This window comes from Heterocephalus glaber, unplaced genomic scaffold, assembly GCF_053883595.1.
Source record: "Heterocephalus glaber isolate CG9 unplaced genomic scaffold, H.glaber_assembly_v1.0 deba00000818, whole genome shotgun sequence".
Lineage (NCBI taxonomy): Eukaryota > Metazoa > Chordata > Mammalia > Rodentia > Bathyergidae > Heterocephalus > Heterocephalus glaber.
In genome coordinates this window covers 14,834,966-14,854,692 of record NW_028258164.1, presented here as the reverse complement: position 1 = coordinate 14,854,692, position 19,727 = coordinate 14,834,966, and the positions used below count along the sequence as shown (strand labels likewise).

The following is a 19,727-nucleotide window of genomic DNA, read 5'->3' as shown; positions in this document are numbered from 1 at the left end:
TCTTCCTCTGTCTAGAACATGTTTCCTCGTAGGTAATTTAACAGCTGCCTCCTTCATCTGTTTAATCTTTGTTCAAATAGTACCTTCTCAATAAGGCTCTACACCTAGAATATCTTATTTACTTACGAATACAGCTCACATACCAGATAGGAAGCCAATCTTTCTCATTCCACAGAATTGACCATCTCCTTTCATACACATGGCTACTTATTCATTAGGGTTACCATCTGTCTCACCTCTCCCAGGTTAGAAAACAAGCTCCAGTAGAACCACAGCTTTGGTCTGTTCTATTCCTTGAGCTTCTAATAGTGCCTGGCACATAGCAAAGATTTAATAAATATCTGTTGAAATGAATTAAACAATTACTGTAAAATGGTTATCAATATGCAAACAAAATGCTGGGCATTTCCAAACACATTTATGACTATTTTGTTTGAACCAACCAAAACTTTCATGCTATGCATGGAGATCATGACTGCCTTGTTCAACAACAGTATGGAAACCAGGTCAGAACAACAGCCATATTTATTCCTGGGAAAGGTACAGGAAACAATTTAAGAACCTCACTGTTCAATTTCAAAATTAAATTGTTGGGAGCAATGCTACATAATTCTAGGGAAAAATCATTTGAGTAGGCCTAGTTCTCCTGCTTACCGGCCAGCTTCGACATTCCAGACATAATTGCATTTTGGCCTGGAGTCACAACTGAGACCTCAGTGATCCCCCGGATGCTGTAATGCTCCAGGACAAGACCACACCTGCAGGAGACGACAGGGAGGAACCAAATCTTTATCTGCATAGTTCCTCATTGTTCTTAGATTTCCACTGCCCCCCAGTCTTTTTACACCTTGTTTATCCCAATGTAAAGTACTGAACTCTGCATTTTCACTTGTTACATCTGTTTCCCTAGGTACTGAATAAAAAGTGCTGTAAGCTAGGGGGCTTTTGTCTTTGCTGCCCAGAGCAGCACTGATCAGACCCAAAGCTCAGCTTCTTCTCAGTCTCATTTTTCTACCTTTCCTGTAATTCGCCGTGTGCTGCCCTGGCTCGCAGGAGACTAGGACTCACTGCAGAGGTTCTGGTAACGTCCCCTTCCCCTGTTCCCTACATTAAATAAAAGGGTTTGTAATAAAAACAGGAAACTATTTCCTCTTTTATTCACTGCCCGATCTTTGGTTTTCTCTCTTGGCTGCCAGTGAGCAAAATTGTCCAAAGACCTCACAAATAGGAGTTGTCTACTCTAATTCTTCACAGAACACTGCCCAGGTGCAACACAGTCACAATAGCTTAAATTGAGATTCCTTAGTTTCCTGAACAGTAAAACATTATTAACTCTCAATAACCCTATTATCGTTAGGGTAGACATTATTTCCCCAAAACCATGTTATAATTCTTTTTAGAGAACATTCTTATGTAGTACATCATTATGCCCAATTAAGGAACATATAAAATGAGTGTTATTTATAAAAACAGGTCATTTCTTTTACATAATTAGGCATAATAGTATTCAGAAGTAACAAAGGCACTGTCTGTTTTTAGACAGGTGAAGTCAACACTCAAATATGAAGAGAGTGCAGATGCCTGCTATTGAATACATTTCTTAACCATTTAAAACATCCAACAAAAATCAAAAGCTGAAATTTTAATCTATACTGACAAACGACAAAGCCAGCATCCACACAACAAAGTCTTCGCTTTGTACTATTTGTTCTGTCTTCTACAAGCAATTAACCTTAGCTTCAATATGCAAGACTGAAAGCCTTTAAAAGGAGGGTCAGAAGGGGTCAAAGGGAGGGGAGGGAAATGGGAAAAAAAAAAAAAAGCAACAGCAAGATATATCATGTACAGGTACAAATTCCCTATGATGAATGTTATCATTATGGATATCTAAAATTTACCAATAAAATTTAAAATAATAACAAATAAATAAAAGGAGGGTCAGAGAATATAATGTTAGTTAATGCATAACAAACTAGTGCGCAAATTCTTTCAATCATAAACTTGAATCGTTAATAAAGCCAAACTTTAGCAGTTAGACATCAAGGTAATGTACTTTCAAAGTTAAATGAATAAAAGGCTAACAGCTGGGGACACAAACTTCAAGACAAGTCAGTTAGGTTTTATGTTTTTCTCTTGTCCTGGTCTGGTAGCTTCTCAGGGACAGGTACCCTGTAAGGTGAAAGTTGAGGTACTGTCAAAGAGGCTCAGAGGAATAGGAATGGGGCAAAGTACACACAATGTGATGATTATAATGACAGACTACAGATTTAAGCCAAACAAAGAGACAGTAAGGCTATGGGAGAATTTGTCAGGATGAAAACATGGATAGGCAAATGGACTATTGTCGCGAGCAGGTCCCGTGGGTAAAGAGGACTCGGACTCGGATGGCAATTCACACACTTATATTATCCTAATTCATTTCAATACAATTACCACACAATATTAAGTCTGCCAATTACCACCTCCCTGTGCCTGTACTGCGCAAGTCCTTAATGGGAGCGCGAAGTTTCCTCCCGCAGGGTCAGAGGGTCCGATCCGTAGACGAAGGGCGTCGAGTCGGCGCTAGGCTATCCGCCTCTCCGCTTTCCTCGTCCTCTGGTCTCGTCTGGTTGGCGGCGATGCTCCTCCCAGCGGGATCAGGTGTGCAGACGTCTCGGTCGGTAGTCAGATCATCAGACTGACTGGCCGACTGGTCGGTGGACGGATCGTCGACTTGCTTGGGGTCTTCAGCTCCTTTTATACTATTCTAGCTGGGCGTTCGTGGTATTGGTTCAGACTTATCACACTGTCCAGCTTGGGGCATACTCTGCCCAATTCGGGGTATGCCCTGTCCAGTTCGGGGGTACGCCCCGTCCAGTTCAGGCTACACCCTTATCAGTTCCATACCACTTAAGGTTCTACTTTCATTACTTTCATATCTTATGGTTACACATCACTCTTATGATTGTGTTATACTTAGGTTACAGCACTCTTAAAGTCACAGCACACTTTAGGGTTAGAGCACACTTAGGGTTATACAATTCCATCTTATTCCAAGGTGTTCTCCACAACTATAAGTCCTCATGTGAACAAATGTTACCAGAAAGAGTAAGCCGCAAACAGTAGTTAGCAAACAACGTGCCTAACACCGAGACTGAAGATGGCACAATCAATTAATGACAGTAGCGCCATCTGTCCAGATCTGTGAACCCAGGAAATCTGAGTGGCTGCCGGGCAAGCATGGTTATACCTAGAGTAAGCAGACCCCTTCAGACGGGCCATTTCCATTCTTACACACTCTCATTATGTTCAGCCCACTGCCTAGAGTTAGCAGTGAATAAATACTTATTTGTGTAATTTTAAAAAGTATATTTCTCTTTGAGAAGAATTAAAAGGTATTGTTTAGATTTTGAGAACATAAAGTCTTACAGATGAGTGAACAGAGACCATCTGGGGAAAAAGGAAGAAAAAGGAGAGAAGGAGAAGACAGCTAACCACTTCTAAAAGTTTCACTGGAAATTTTCATTAAGCAAAATGTTATTTGGCATGCCAACGAAGTCTTAAGTCTTTCTCTTTCAGTATATGTTTTCTTAATGATAATCTGAAAACCCTATGAGAGGAAATTTTTAAAAATCAAAAAATAACTTTGTACAAGTCTATCTAAAACTTAGAATGAGTTTATTTATGGGGGGGGGGGCGGGTAATGCTGGGAATTGACTCCAAGGCCTCATGCATGCTTGACAAGCACTGTACTGAACTACACATCCATCCCTAAAGGAACACCTTTTAATGAAAACACAACTTATTCAAATTGATCCCAGTTCCAAAAGAAATCTTGATACATCAAGCAGAAGAAATAAAGTCATAAAAGAATTCCTAAAAATAAAAGGGGGTAGAGCACCAACAAACCAGTAGGCACAGAAGAGTGTTACTAGGGACTGCTTCCATTCCTTAAGGTGCTAATAATCCTACTACTACTTAAGCTAAATAATTTTTCCAAGAAAAGACATCTTCCAAATTTGCTTTAATATGTATATCAACACTGATTTTAAAATCTGACAAAGACTGAGCCTCCCTTCCCTAAATATCTTATTTATGAATATCAGTGCAAAAACTTTAAGACAAAATGAAATTCTAAGCACACAATTATCAAAATGTATCTAAGAATCTGTATAAGAAAATCATAAGAACCTCCTGAAAACCCCAAAGAAGACCTGAACAAATGGAAGGATGGGCAAATTTTTTCTTGGACAGAAAGACGCAATCATAAATACGTCTGCTCTCCCTAAATTAACTTACCTTGCATAATCATGTAAATATCAGATTTTTATGGAGTTAGATAAGATGATTATAAAGTTCATCTGGAAAAGAATGAACAAGCAAGGATAAATAGCCAGTCAAAGCCCAGAAAAGGAAGCAGCAGCAGTGGGTTAAGCCCTCCTGAGTAGTAACCCCAGGGCTTGAGTATCGGAATGGTGGGTGCACTGTGGTAAATGCACAGACCCACAAACCAATGGGAAAAGATGTGAAAAACACCTAAGCACACACGGAAGTTAGAAATCTAGTAAAATATAAATAAACTGAGTGCAAATAATATAAAGATAATATCACAAATAAAAGAAAATGAATTATTTTTTACTAAATGATATTGAAACAACTGTTTAGTCATACAAAACAAAGATGAAATGGGGTCCATTCCTTACATCTTTCATCAGAATATAGCTGATGTGAACTGAATATTCAAATATATAAAAGATGAACTCATACATGTACTAGAAGGAAACTCATGAATTTCTCAATTATTTGGGAGTGGGCTAAATTTTTACTAGATATAACTAAAAATTTATTAAAAATACAGTAAAAGATAAACTAGATTACATTAAAATACACATACACAAACTTTGGGTAGCAAAAGACACTAAAAGTCAAATAATAAAGTAGAAAGAATACTTGCAACTTGCATCACAGACAAAAGGGTAATACCTTAGTACAGTACTAGTTTTCTACCGCTGTGTAACAAATTCTCACACAGTCAGTGGCATAAAGCATGTACCTCAATTTCTGTGGTAGAGAGCCCTATCAAGGTGTAAGCCATGCCTCATCTGCAAGCTCGGCTGGGGAAGAACCTGATCTAAACTCACTCCAGCTGGCAGAATTCAGTTCCCTGTGGTTGCAGGGCTAAGTGGTCCTAGCTTAACCGCTGCCAGGTGGAGGCCACCCTCAGGTCTTCGAGGTTGCCCACAGCATCTGGTCACATGGGCTTGGCCAATGTGGCCCCTAACTTCATCAACCCTAAAAACACAGAATCTCCTACTCCAGTCTGTTTAAGGCAGTTACAGAATGTGAAGTAGTCACAGGAGAAACATCCTCTCACCTGTACAACATAACCCAGCTTGAGGGAGACACGGATACTCCACTACCTCTCCAGTGATTATAAGCAAGTCATGGCCTAGGGGAAAGAATTACACAAACCAAGGGCATTAGGTAGCAGTAAAGCACTCAGCTACAATCACAAATGAAGAGTCTCTTAAAGTTAAGGACCAATAACTCGACATACTGTTCACAAGGAAGAGATGTACAGACAGTGAACCATATGAAAAGATGCTCAACTCTGTTCATAAGAGAAATGCAAATTAAAACTAAAATATCATTTCCCACTTGTTCAACTTACAAAAATCCAAAAGCTTGACAACATATTCTGATGGTGAGTCTACAGGGAAACTGTCATTTACACGGTGTATCTTCTATGCAGGGTAATTCAGCAAAAATATCTAGTAAAATTACATGCACTTACTCTTTGACTCAGCAATATTACTCCCACTAATCTACCCCACATGTGGTAAACACAGGGAGAAAGCATGTGCATAAGGCTACTCACTACAGGACTACACATCCCCTTATATTATAAAACCAAGTTAGGATAAAGAAAAAGAAGCATCGCCAGGGATTTAGCTCAGTGGTTTCGCTGCCTGCTGCGCAAGTGCAAGTACCCGAGTTCAATCCCCGGTACCAAAAAAAAAAAAAAAGAAAAAGAAAAAGAAGCCCCAAGCAAAACTACTGAGTTGGTTTCTAGCATCTTCCGTACAACACAAAGTTGCTAAGTGTGAGGGGAGAAGATAACACAACTGGCTGGGGCTGGAGGTGAGGTCAGAATCTTCACAGGAAAAGAGCAGCCTGGTACTACTATGCAATCCTGGAAACTAGAAACAAAATGTTGGGAGCATTTTGGGGGGGAAAATCATTTCATAATTAAAGTATGACTATAACTGTCTAAGGCCTAATGCAGCTTCGGCATACAGAAACATAACTCCTTTTGCCTCCAGTCACAGCTGAGGGCTCAATGGTCCCATGATGCTGTGGCGCTCAACGACAAGACAGCATCAGCAGAAGACATCCAGGTTCCTTGAGAACCAGTAGTAATAAAAAAGAGAAAGGTTTCACCTGGGGGAAGGACAAATTCCTTAGCAGCTCACCTCATCCCACCTACCGTGCTAGGAATGTTCTCCTTTCTGCTCTCATTAGCATGGTATTTGCACCTCCACCCCCTAAGTCACCTGATACTCCCTTCCAATTATTTTGTGTAACCAATAAACAGTGGCTAGCTGGGGGAGTCCTTGTTTTTGCCCACTTTGGGGCAATGACCTCCTGGCCCCCCATATACTTTGAAATTACACACGTCTCTATTGTCTTTTTTTTCTTTAGCCCTGAGGTCTCCCTTTCTAGGTAGTGGGATAACAAGACATGCAAGTAACAATTTAACCATATACATACTTTAATCTGCACCAAAGATAAACTTGTTACTGTTAACATCCACTGTTGTATCTAAAATACTTTGTGGTAAATTATTTAGGTCACAAAGGTCTAAGATCTCATTCCATTTAAATTCCACCATCATCAGATTAGAGTGAAGGGTGTTTCTCAATCACACAATACAGATGTTCCTGGACTTGCAGAGGGATTATGTCCCAATTACACCCACTCCCAGTTGAAAATATAAGTGGAAAATGCATTTAATATAGCTAATCTACTAAACATTCCAGCCTAGCAACACAGCACCCTGCAGTGTCAGTTGTTCACCTTTGTAATGACTGACCCACAGCTGGGAGGAGGGGTAATGAATGAATCAAAATTCAGATTTTGAAATGATTTATAGGGAATGTATATGGCTCTGAGCCATGATAATGTTGAGAAATCATAACTTGAACCATTAAGTCAGAGACCATCTGTACAATGTTTTGAGCTAAAAAGACCCATTCTGAAATGCTTTTCATAGTAATCCTCCATTAGTAAATGACATACTCAACAGCAGCTACTAAATTATGCTCTATAAAGTAGTTAAATTATGTAAAGTTCACAGAGTCAATTCATGTTAAACTTTCATCTGGAGCAACTGTAATACTGCCCAACATAAGCTGGATATTGACATACTGTAAGAACCAATAATGTACCACCCTTAACCATACAAAAGAAAGACACAATTACATATAAACACTAAGACAACCCAGATATTTACATATAGCAAATGTGTATTAAATGTAACAACTATACCTCCACTAATGATAGAAAGAAATTCAACAGTGACAACAGAGTTAACTACCTATCTGAAGATTCATAAGGCTTAACTGTTACACTATTGAAGATACAGGGGGTTGGGAATGGGAGAATGTTTAAGAGGAAATTTTTCACAAATTAAACTATGGGAGATGAGGAGGAGAGAAAAGTGAGACAAAGGATCAAAAAACAAGAAATAGAAAATAAAAAAGGACAGAAAAAAATATGGAGAATAAAGATAACCTAAAATTGAAAGAAAAAAATTAAAAGAAAAAAAGAAAGCAAGGAAGAAGGACAAAAGAAACTTCCCCAGATCCCAACAGAGCAGTGAAGAGGAAAAGGAGTAGGGAGACAAGTTCATCTGGAGTGTGGCGCTGCATAATTCCACTCATTGTCATCACAGACTCACGACCTAATAAATGTACTAAACAATGCAACATTTCTTCCTCTGGAAATCATTACATAATCTTAAAGAAAAGGCTAATACTGGCAACTTGATAGGAGCACTATATGCTGGGCACTACTCAGGACTGCTGGGGATTAATATCTGAAGCTCTTATTATTCTGCTACAAATTCAAAAGATACAGATAACGAAAAAGGAAAACCACCTGAAATCTCACCACTACTAATATTGCACTTTAAAATCCACTGTTTATAGTTAATCTGTCTATACTACCTACAAAATGTTATAATGCTTTTGGAAATTACCAAAAAATAAATTGCATAGACTCAAGTTAATGGCATTACAGCTAATTTTCTTTGTACTTAAAACATTTTCTACAAATAATATATATTTAATAAATGAGGCAAAAAATATCATAGGAAAAAAAATCTAGCTTAAAAATGTAAGACCTTTGAAGGGGATTAGTTTAAAGCTCATACTATGGCCTTTCCTTTTAGTTTCACAGGCAAAGGGGATTTCTACATCCAAATGCATAAAGCAAAAAGAATGGGTTTTAAGCCCTTGAAGGGAAAGAGTATTTGAATTCCATCAATTTGTCAAAAAATTGAGAATAAAATTTGAACAATAAACAAATGTACTAAAAGCAAGCTTCAAAGAATAATTTTTCCTCGGTTAGCCACCATCTGATCTGAATTCTTATGCCCCTTTAACAAACACCTTATACCACAAGGCTGAGACAAACCTGCTTTAACAGGAAAACTTTCACTTTCTATCAGTACAAAAGTTATTTTCATAATATTTAATGAAATGTCATCTGTAAATGTTATATACTTACCTTTCAGTAGCTTCCAGCTATTTTCTTTGCTTTTTTGCAGTGCTGAGGCTCAAAGCCAGAACCCAGCACCTTATTCAGTTAGGCAAGGGCTCTACTACTGAGAGACAACTCGGGCCCTACAGCTATATTGCCTGTAGGCATATTCTGTATTCCGACCTGTCAAACAGCAAGCATTTTTCAGCCTTTTCCATAAAAAAGACATTCACATTTTAACTCAGCTACATTTAGTCCCTTGAGTTCAAATATTTATTACAACAGTACTGTTCCTACATGCCCTGTGAAATTACCAGGTGATGACAATATAAAAATACTCATTATTTCTTCTCATTCTTTATCTACCCTGGAAAAGTAGAAAAAATTTTGTGACCAGCAGTATTCTACAATCACACTATTCAGTTAGGACAGGTTCAGAATGACAAATTTAAGACATCATGTGCTCTTTAGGAATGATCCTTTGACATTCCTTTGACAGATTTATAAATCTCTTCTTTATAAAAAAAAAAAAAAAAAAACTAGCCGGGGATTTAGCTCATTGGCGCCACTGTCTGCCTCGAAAGCGCAAGGTCTCGAATTCTATCCCCAGTAACAAAAAAAAAAAAAAAAGAAAACCAAGAATAACCAATACTGTAGTATCTAACACTATATCTCAAATGCAGAAGAAATCTACAAGGTAATGCTGATCAGAGAAAGATGCTAACTTACTTAAACAGGAAAGTAAAGGAGCTGAAAGGTCAGCTGGTGTATCAAAGCACCCACAAAAGCTAACCTCAGGACATTTACTTGGCAGGCCAGTGGACATACGTGGTGGCTGACAAGAGCCCTTCGGTGCCTTCTCTGCACTAAGGCCCAGGCAGACAGCAACAGACCTCACCCACTACAGATCCACAGAACACAGGAAGGTGAATGGGGCAGCCTGGGACAAGCACTCAGTTAGTGAGGGCCAGCAGGTACCCATATGACAAAACATTTACATCACTGGACCTACTTCTTTCTATCTGCACATTATCATACAATATATTAGACCTCTCAGTATCAAAGATTTTCTTTCATTAAAACCTATTGGATTTTAATTAATTCAGGAACTCTCTGGAAGTGCCCTGACTGCTGCTGTCTTTGTCAGTCCTAACAAAACAGTCGATGTTGTGCTCACCACAGAGGTCAAAAAATCAAATGTCTTTAGAAGCCAAATAGGTGAACATGTGAGTCAGCCAAAGAGGAAACACAAGAATACTGGGATTGGCAAGGGATGTGCCCCACCTAAAGTGATCCAAACTCCAAATTGCAAAAGCTCTACTGCTCAGCCCCCCCAAAATGTGATTCCTGACAGAAGGGCATCAAAATGGACAGTGTGCAACTGATACAGGAAAAAATATAACTCTTGACCTGTTAGATGTCAAATGTTAGTGGTCACACAGTACCAAGGAATGAAGTTGCAAACCAAAGGAGGAAGTTAGGAGAGTTTTACTGGAAATAAGGGGAAGAACAGCTCCTGGATTTCCAGGAGGGGTCCCAAATGGGTGGTCACTGAGGGCCTTTGTCAGGGGTAATTCATACAGCAAAATCACATGGGGTACAACATGAGTCAGGCTACTATTAACCTATAGGATTATAAGTATAGCCCCCTAGCTAATATGGATACAACAGGGAAACAATTCACGTAGCAAAAGTACAAGGAAAGAACAAAGGCATTTTGAGGAAGGGAGGGGAGTATGGGTCACCACCCACCTATATGTCCCAGGCCTATCTGGGTCCACTGGGCCAGATGGTGCTGATTACAGTGTAATCTCAAGTAGCTGTTTATCTCTAGGCCTGTTTCTCTTCAGATTTGCCTCCAGCCACAATTCTGATGTCTTTATTTTTTGTGCTGACTTCCATGAAGGCCCAATCCCTCTCTGCCGCTATATTAATATCTAACTTAGCCGACTATAATACAACCACTTACAACCAAAACTATGGAAACTCAATTACCTCTGGTTCCCTTCCTTCCCATAAAAAGAATTAACCCATAAAACAAACGATGAAACAAGAGGAAAAAATAGTCACTAGAACTATTATGAGATATCCAAATAACTGAGCAACTAAAATGACTTTCAGGATAGCCAATATAAACAAATATATGCATATCTAGGGTCAACATGACCTTCTCCACCCAAAGAAATCCTAGCCAAGCTGCCTGCCCATCCTTAAATCACAGTGCTGAGGGCTCTCTTCCACTAACACATTGAGAGTTTCTTGGGGTTTGCTTACTCACAAAGTGGCTTAGGTTCATTAGTCAAATATCTAAGATTAACAAAAACAATAACAAAAACAAAAACAAACCCAGTCCAGAGTATAAAACAGAAAAGGACTTTTTCCTCCTTGTAAAGAAACTGAGTAACTTGCCCTGAGGATTTTCCCACTACAGTATCTTTCTGTTACTGATTTCCAGTTTAATTCCACTGCATCTGAGAGGAGACGTTGTGTGGGTGTTTAGTCACTCTGAATGTGGTCTGTGGTGGTGAAGGTGAGCTAGAGAAGACTATGCTTTCAGCTGTCCTTGGAAGTTTTCTGTCATTTAGATCAAGCTGATAGTGCTGTTCAGGACATCGGTTTCTGTACTGATTTTGTCTGCCTGATTTATCAGTTACTGAGAATGTTGATGAAGTCTCCAGCTTTAAGAATAGATTTGTCTATCATTTTTTGCAGTTTTTGGCCCATGTATTTTGATGCCCTCTTACTAGATGCATACACATTCAAGATTGTTACATCTTCTGAGAGAACAGATTTCTTTGTTATTATGTAATGACCTTGGTTATCCCTGATTATCAGAGGCTGTTTTAGCTGTAATGCATGCATGTATTTATTTATTTTTATTTTTTAATTTTTAATTTTTGGTACTGGGAATCCAACTTGGGACCTTGGGCTTAGCAGGCAGGCACAGCACCACTGAGCTACATCCCCAGCAAGCTATAATTTCTGTAACCACTTCCATGTTCTCACAGTATTATTGTTAGCAAGACACATTTTTCTCCATTCTTTTTAGAATACCTAAGTCTTTATATTTAAACCTGGTTTCTTGTAGATGGGTCTTGTTTTATTATGACCACTGTTACAGAAACTCTCTTTTGATTGGTGTATTTAGAACATTCATATTAGAATTACTGATGAAGTTGAATTAATGTATTTCATGTTTCTATTTTGCATTCATTGTTATTTGCCATAATATCACAAATACAAACTCATGGTTAGCTTACCATGTTATCTTAGATGCAGTTACAAATGGTTATATATGCATATATACAAAAGTTAGTGTATACTGTACACTATGACCTTCCTTGTCAGCTCAGAGACTAACAGCAGTGTCCAACCTTTGGCCCACCATTTTGGTTTTTTCCCCTTTTTATGTCTTTATTTATTTTTGGTACCAGGGATCGAACTTGGAACCTTGCGCTGCCGAGGCAGGCACCAGAACCAGAGCTAAATCCCCGGCTCTTTTCCCCTTTTTTAAATGTTATAATAAATATAAAAAGTAAATTTCACTTATACACATTAACTGTGTTATATGTTTTATATGTACCCCCAAAAAATTACTCTTTACACAAAAAGAAAGGAAAAAAACCAAATAGTCTTCCTGAAAGAGCTCATTATGGCCAGAGCTGTAGCAAGCTGAACAGCAAAATACAACTATATTACATTATAACCCAACATATAAAAATAAATAAATATCCATGAGTCCATACTGATATAAATGACTGAATAAATAAGTACTACATAGGACAGAATGTAACATTTCTCTATGCAGAATTCCAAACAATTTAGACACTCTGCTCTTTAAGAAAGTTGAGCATAAGCCCTTTTCCTTAAGTGGGGACTACATATAGGGACTTCTACAGACTGCCAAGGTCATCAAAAACAAGGCAAGGGGGCAGGAGATTTAGCTGTATGGTTCTGACGCCTGCTGGCAAGCGCAAGGACCTGAGTTCAATCGCCGGTAAGAAAAAAAACAAAAAAAAAAACAAGGCAAGGCTGGGAAACTGCCACAGCCAAAAAGAGCCTAAGGAAACATGATCACTGAATGCAATGTGGTGTCCTGGATGACAGCCTCAGTTTTTAACCTAATGTCCTTCGAACAGAAAAAGGACATTAAATAAAAACCAAGGAAATATGAACAAACACAGACACCACAATTATGATAAATGTACAATATTAATATAAGATCTTAATAAGGGAAACTGGGTATAGAATACATAGGAACTCTACTATTTTCATAATTTCCTGTAAATCTATAGTCTAAAATTCAGTTTGTTGAAAAAAGAATGGGGGTCAAGATCAGAATGGAGACTGTCTTGTATTGCCTAAATCATTTAATCCTATGATTTGCTTCAATTAACCAAGATATACAGGGTCACAGATGAAAAGGCTATTAATAGGTTTAAAAAAAAAAAAAAAAGCTTGAGAGAGGGAATGGAATAAAATAAAATTTATTAAAAACAAAACAAAAAATAAATAAAAATCTATTGAGCCAGGCACAGTGGCACACACTCATAATACCAAGCACTCAGGAAGCTGAGGCAGGGAGATCACGAGTTTGAGGCCAGCTTGGACTATACAGTAAGACCTGTCTCCAAAAACAAAAAAATTTGATTTTTTTAATGTTTGAAATATTCCATAATAAAATGCTTCAGGGGAGGCGGCAGCACTGGTGACTGAATTCAGGGCCTCTGCAATGAGCAGCAGCCTCAGCCCCTTCCTATTTTGAGATACAGTCTCACTAAGTTGCTAGGTTGCCCGGGATGGCTTCAAACTCATGATCCTACTGCCTGCCTCAGCCTTTTGAAACTATTCCTTTGACCTTGGTGCTTAAACTAAGGTGCTGAGTTCTGTACGGATATTGGTTTCCAGGAGTTATAACACAATGTATGATCTATCCCTCATACCTATGGTGGGTTAAAGGACACAGATTCCAGCCCATCCTCGTGGGTTTTGTGCATGTGTTTGTAGGTATTATTTTCTCACTTCTAATTCTTTGCATAATTTAATATGTTTCACTGTAACTATACAACTGAGTCTTTGGATTACAGAATGCTCAAGTGGAAATGCGTGTAGAAGGGGCTGTATAGGTGCAGAGCCATCAGAAGGATGCACTGTGCAGTGAGGACATTACAGTCTTTTAGCTCTGGGTCTAGTTTCTTTCTTTCTTTTTTTTTTTTTGGTCCTGGGGATCGAACTCAGGACCTTGAGCATGCAAGGCAGGTGGCAGCACCACTGAGCTAAATCCCCAACCAATTTCTATACTCCAATTTCTATACTCTACTCCAGTCAGTCTCGGGGCAGAAAGATTTGACAATGTTTGGAAAAATGTGGCAACCCCCAGGGGCTTTTGGCAATGTCTGGAAACATTTTGGGCAGACACAACTGGGGGATCCATAGCACCTGAAGGATGCTGCACATCCTCAATCCACAATATGCGCCCCAAAACACCAATCACACCAAGTTTGAGAAACCCTGTTCTATTCCATGATGCAATGGTGGGTCTTCAAAAACACCATTTTCCCAACTACAGGTAAGTGCAACCACTGTACTCAGATCAGACTGAATGAAAAAGTCCAACCAACCCTGAAAGATTACATACTGTCTAACTGACTTACATAACATTCTTGAAATGACAAGATTATAGAAATAGAAAATGGATTAGTGACTGCCAGGAGTTGGGAACAAGGGCTAGGGGATTATGGAAGAGGGAAGGTGAGTGTGGGATCCTTGAGCTAATGGATGTGTCCTGTATCTTACCTGCATCAATGTCAATGTAATGACATAACAGCAACAATGTAGTATCATTGCTGTAGTTTTACAAAACACTACAGTACTACTAAGGAGAAATGAGAAAAGGGTACACAGATTCTGTCATTTTATTCTTATAACCATGTTAATCTGTAATTATTAAAATACTGAATGTTTTAAATGTTTAACTTTTAGTTCCCATAATGTTCCATCTTGTCAATAAGAAAATGCTAATTGGGCCGGGGATTTGGCTCAGTGGTTTCGCCGCCTGCTACCCAAGTGCAGGGACCCAAGTTCGATCCCCAGTACCAAAAAAAAAAAAAAAAGAAAAGAAAATGCTAATAACTTTATGAATCACCTAACAAGAAGTCAATACATCTTATTAAATAAGTGCCCATTCTAATTTTTCAGAATTATATAACAAGGCATGGTGGCACATGCCTGTCATCCCAGGACTCAGGAGGCCGAGGCGGGAGGATCACCACATGTTTGAGGCCAGCCTGAACTACACAGTGAGTTCAAAGCCAGCCTGAACTACCTAGCAAGACCCTGTCTCAAAAAAACAAACCATCACCAAAGAAAAGAAAGCATAGCATAGCATAATGGGAAGCATACCATACTCACAAAAACAAAAATACCAAATACTAGGAATAAACTTAATAGAAAATATTTAGACAGAATATTATGGAAAGAGGAAATAAAGAATAGATTCCCCATTAATTAATAACTATAATATCAGTTAACTAAAGTGAACTGCTATTTCTAAAATATTTCATAACAAGCTGGGCATGGTGGTGCATACCAGTAACTCCAGCACTCAGGAGGCTGAGGCAGGATTGCCCCAAATTCGAGGCTAGCCTAGACTACAAAGTGAACTCAAGGCCAGTCTGAAATACATAGCAAGACTGTTTCAAAAAAAAAAATTCACACCAAAATATAAATTATACAAATAAGTAAGAAAATATCTGTTTGTTTCCTCTCGTTCCATACCACAAGAGACTGTTTGGCATCTGTTATAGACTGAATTATCTCCCCCAAAACTCACAGGCTGAACTCCTAACCATAGTACCTTAAGATGTAACAAGATTTGTAATTTGCAAATGGAGTCTTTAGAAATTAAAATGAGTCATTAGGGTGGGCTCTACTCAGTATGACATAGCTTTCTAGGAAGAGGACGACTGCACTATGTAAAATGGACTTTATCCACACTCACACAGGCAATGGCAACTCTTACCCCATCTCCAGCCTGCTCTGCAGGTTTCAGTCTGCTGGACCCACAAATGTGTGAGTTAGTTCCTCTCCTTAAACCATAGTGTGTGTGTGTGTGTGTGCGCGCGCGCGCACACATATATATACATCCTATTGGCTATTTCCCTGGAAAACCCTAACACACACGCTTTTCCAACATCTTCCATAGGCTTTCAGTTTTGGTTAGATAAAGCAGAACTATCTTGAAGATTTCTAAGCCAATTGATCAATGGGTCATAAGGATTATACATGCCTCCTCTTTTAAAATGCCATTTGTAATGAAGCTCCCCTGTCTCTTTTTCATCAACTCTCCCACTTCCTAAAGTACATTAAAAACTACAGAAACATATGTAGGAATTAATTTTAAAATCAATGAAAAGTGTCACTAAGTCAAAAAATGATGATTAAAAATATCTGTAGCAAATATAGCATGGATTATAAATAAGTATTAGAATGATGGATCAAGTACACAGAAAAGATTATTCACAGAAGAAACATACATAGAAATAGATATGAAAAAGTCTTCAGTCTCAATAAATACCAAAGACATTCAAATAAAAGTATTTTCTAACTTGAATTAGAAGAGGTTTTTGTTTTGTTGTTGTTGTTGTTGTTGTTACTGGGGATCGAATTCGGGACCTTGTGCCTGCAAGGTAGGCGGAAGCACCACCAAGCTAAATCCCCAGCCCAGAAAAGTTTTTATAAATAGTCATGTGTCACTTAATGACAGGGATAAGCTCTGAATGTTTTGTTGTGAAACATCAAAGTGTACTTAAACCAAGACAGTTACAAAAACACTATGTGATATAATCTTATGCAGCACATGACTATATTACATCTGAGGTACAGGTGGTTAAATGATACATTTATTAATGCTTAAAGTATAAACAGAATCAGTTTTAAAAGCATCTGCCAATGCCACAGAGGCCTTAGAAACCATTATACTCTGGTCAGTAGTCTCATTTTCTCTAAAAAAAAAAAAGGGGGGGGGGTCCTGAAGAAATAATAAATCAGGGCCAGAGATTTAGCTCAGTGGTGCCACCGCCTGTCTTGCAAGCACAAGGTCCTGAGTTCGATCTCTGGTAACCCCCCAAAAAAAGAAAGAATAAATTAGATGGAAAAACTTGAGCCTATCTTACAGCAAACTCTAAAAAGTGCTACAGTACGGATATGAGCAAACTATATGGAAACAAGTATGAGACAAAATAATTTTGAAAAACTTGAAGATTTCTTACAAAAGCTATGATTTAAGTTTGGCTCAAGTACCAAATACTAAAGTATTTCAAACAGAAACTTCAGCATGTATCTGTTTTTAAATTTCCCAAATGAAACAAGCAAGTGGAATGGTTGTTTGTAACACCTGAATACAGATGAGTACACGGGAGTGCAGGACAGGGCTGGTGAAAGGTTATTAATTATAGGAAAACAGCCTGGGTCTCTGCTGCTGTGAACAAACTTGTCCTGCATGCAGAGAAGAGCTAGCTAGTGTTCGTAAGCAAATCCATCTGAGGAAGAAAATCCTAGCAGCAGAGTGTAAAATGGTTTGGGACAGAGGGGAGTTTTTAGAATCAAGAAGTCCAGTTAGAAGAAATCCAGTGAGAGAAATCCAGTGATCTCAGACCATGAAATAAGTGGATGGGAGATGAGAGGCACAACTGTCTGCACTTGGCAGCTTAACAAACCCTGGGCCCCTAAGGGAGAAAAGGACATAAGCACCCCACTTTAATTCTCAGTGACAAGGAGCACAGGAAGAACAGATTCAGGAGGATAAACTGAAAATGGAATTTGTTTTGGACACATTACATTCAAGAGAACTGGCAGATGCCTGGAAACGTCACATTCAAATCCAGGCCTCAGAGATAAGTTTAAAACAAGCATCAAAATTGTACTTTAAGTTACTGAAAAGTAAAAGAGGAAGTGTTCAGTAATAAAGAGAGCAAAACAGACTTAGGGAACAAGGACTGAACCTCTGCCTGGAGAGGTATAGTGAAGTGTCACAAATATTTAAGAAAGTCAAGCAGGTAAGTATGGAGATGGAGCCATCAAATTTAGCAATTACTATGGTATAAGGGTATATATGAAAGCAGTTTCTATAATATGAAGTCTGTCCCTTACTCAAAAAGTTAAACATAGAATTACCATATAACCCAACAATTCTAATCCTGGATACATACTCCGAAGAATGGAAAATGAAGACTACAGATACATGTAAACACATGTTCATAAGAACATTACTACAAGAGCTAAAAGGTGGGAAACAACCTCGTGTCCATGAAAGAATATTACTCAACTGTGAAAAAGAATAAAGTATGACACATGCTACAATATTTCTGACCCTCAAAAACATGGGGAGTAAGGCAGACATAAAAGGACAAGTATTGTATGATTCCACGTATATAAGGGCTCTACAATAGGCAAATCTATAGAGACAGAAATGGGCTATAACCAACCACAAAAAACAGATTTTTTTTCTGAGAAACCAGACACGCCACGGGGCTCCTTCCACTCGCTCTGGTTCTGTGCACGCTCAGAATGTCCCACACTTATTTCTGGGCACAATTTGTTTTCTTTAGGACCGAAGAACGCTGCTCTGGACCTCATTTTTCCGTCAAGGAAACGCGGCTGCTGAGGAGGACAACAGCACGGAGCCGGACCCGCCCGCCTCCCGCCGCCTCAGCTGCCGACGGAGGCCGCGCGGGGTCAAGTGCCGCCGCCCGTCCGCTACTCACCGCGACGCCTGCAGCCCAGGAACGCGGCCTTCCGGGCCTCGGGCTGCAGCATCTTCCCTCCCGCCACAGCCCGGGGCCCTGCGGCACGAGCCGCTACGGCCGGAGCAGCCAGAGTTAGTGTAGCAGGGTGACAGGGCAGCCGAGCGCGTGGCGCAGGCACGGGGCGCGGTGAGGCGGCCCCGAGCCTCGCCCAGTCCCCACGCGGCAGGCTAGCTCTAGCGCCGGGCCTCCGCCGGCGCCTCGTCAGGGCGACCCCGCCCCCGTGGCTGACGTCATCGTCCGCAGCGCTGACGTCACCGGCATGCGCGCGGACCTGGCGCTGCTGTGGCGCGCGTGTTGTTTTAGTCTGTTTCAGTAAAAGACTTGATATAAACGAGCTTTACACGTACTCACAAGATGTCACTATCGCTTATGGTGAGAGACATGTAGGTTAAAATGTGAAGAAAGAAGCTGAGAGAAACGGCTCATGTTTGTGGTAAGAGAGCCAAAGTATAAACCCCTCAGGAATTTGGCGACGAACCCAGCGGATGGGGTTTAACCGCCGCGAGTGCCAGATGGTCAGGAATTTCTAACATTTTTTTAGAAAAGCATTGCTTCACAATCAAGGTCTAATGAGGGAATCGAACATGCCTAGGCCGGAAATTGTGCATGCCTGGTAAAGTAAAAAAATTCCGAGAAAAGTAAAAGCACCTGAACCAGAGCAATGACCCTTTGAGCAGAAGGGCGCAAACCACGTGGTCTTGCTGGTTTTCTGGATTAGGAACTCGGCCAAATACCTGACAGCGTTGTCCTATGGGGGGGGGGGGGTCCTGCTGTGCCAGCCAGGTTAGCCCTCGGCACTGAGGACTCATTTCCCCAGGTGTTGGGTATATGAGCAGCTCATGACAACCCCCCCACCCCCATTTGGGGTTTTGTGTGGCCCTTGCCCTCGGCCTAATTGGTACCAGGTGGAATACCTGTGATCTTGCCTACCTCTGTCGGGCAACAATTCACCTTGGCTAGATTTAACATTTATTTCAGGTGGGAGTTTCTCTTGCAAAGTTAGAACACAGCATCACCAAGTCTACCTCAATGGTTACAGCTCACATAAAGATCAAATTTTATATTTTGGGCTCCAAGTTTTATATTTTGGAAACCTGATCCTGCTGGGAACCCCTCAGAAAACTATCCATGGCAATGGCGAGGAAACAGGTGAAGTCTACTAGATACATTTAAAAGTGA

General features: G+C 39.7%; 1 protein-coding gene across 3 annotated transcripts in view; it reads right to left on the bottom strand.

Moving 5' to 3' along the window:
- Window positions 1-18,790, bottom strand: part of Galnt11 (polypeptide N-acetylgalactosaminyltransferase 11) — a 61,944-nt gene extending 43,154 nt beyond the window's left edge. Inside the window, exons 1-2 of one of the 3 annotated variants that reach the window (XM_087207708.1) lie at window positions 18,507-18,768; window positions 655-758 (exon numbers count right to left, since the gene is read on the bottom strand). The gene's annotated coding sequence lies outside the window, so the exon portion shown is untranslated. Of the gene's footprint in view, window positions 1-654; window positions 759-18,227; window positions 18,420-18,506 lie in introns of those variants that run through there. The other 2 variants (XM_021240971.2, XM_087207709.1) reach the window with 2 other exon arrangements.
- Window positions 18,791-19,727: the final 937 nt, after the last annotated feature.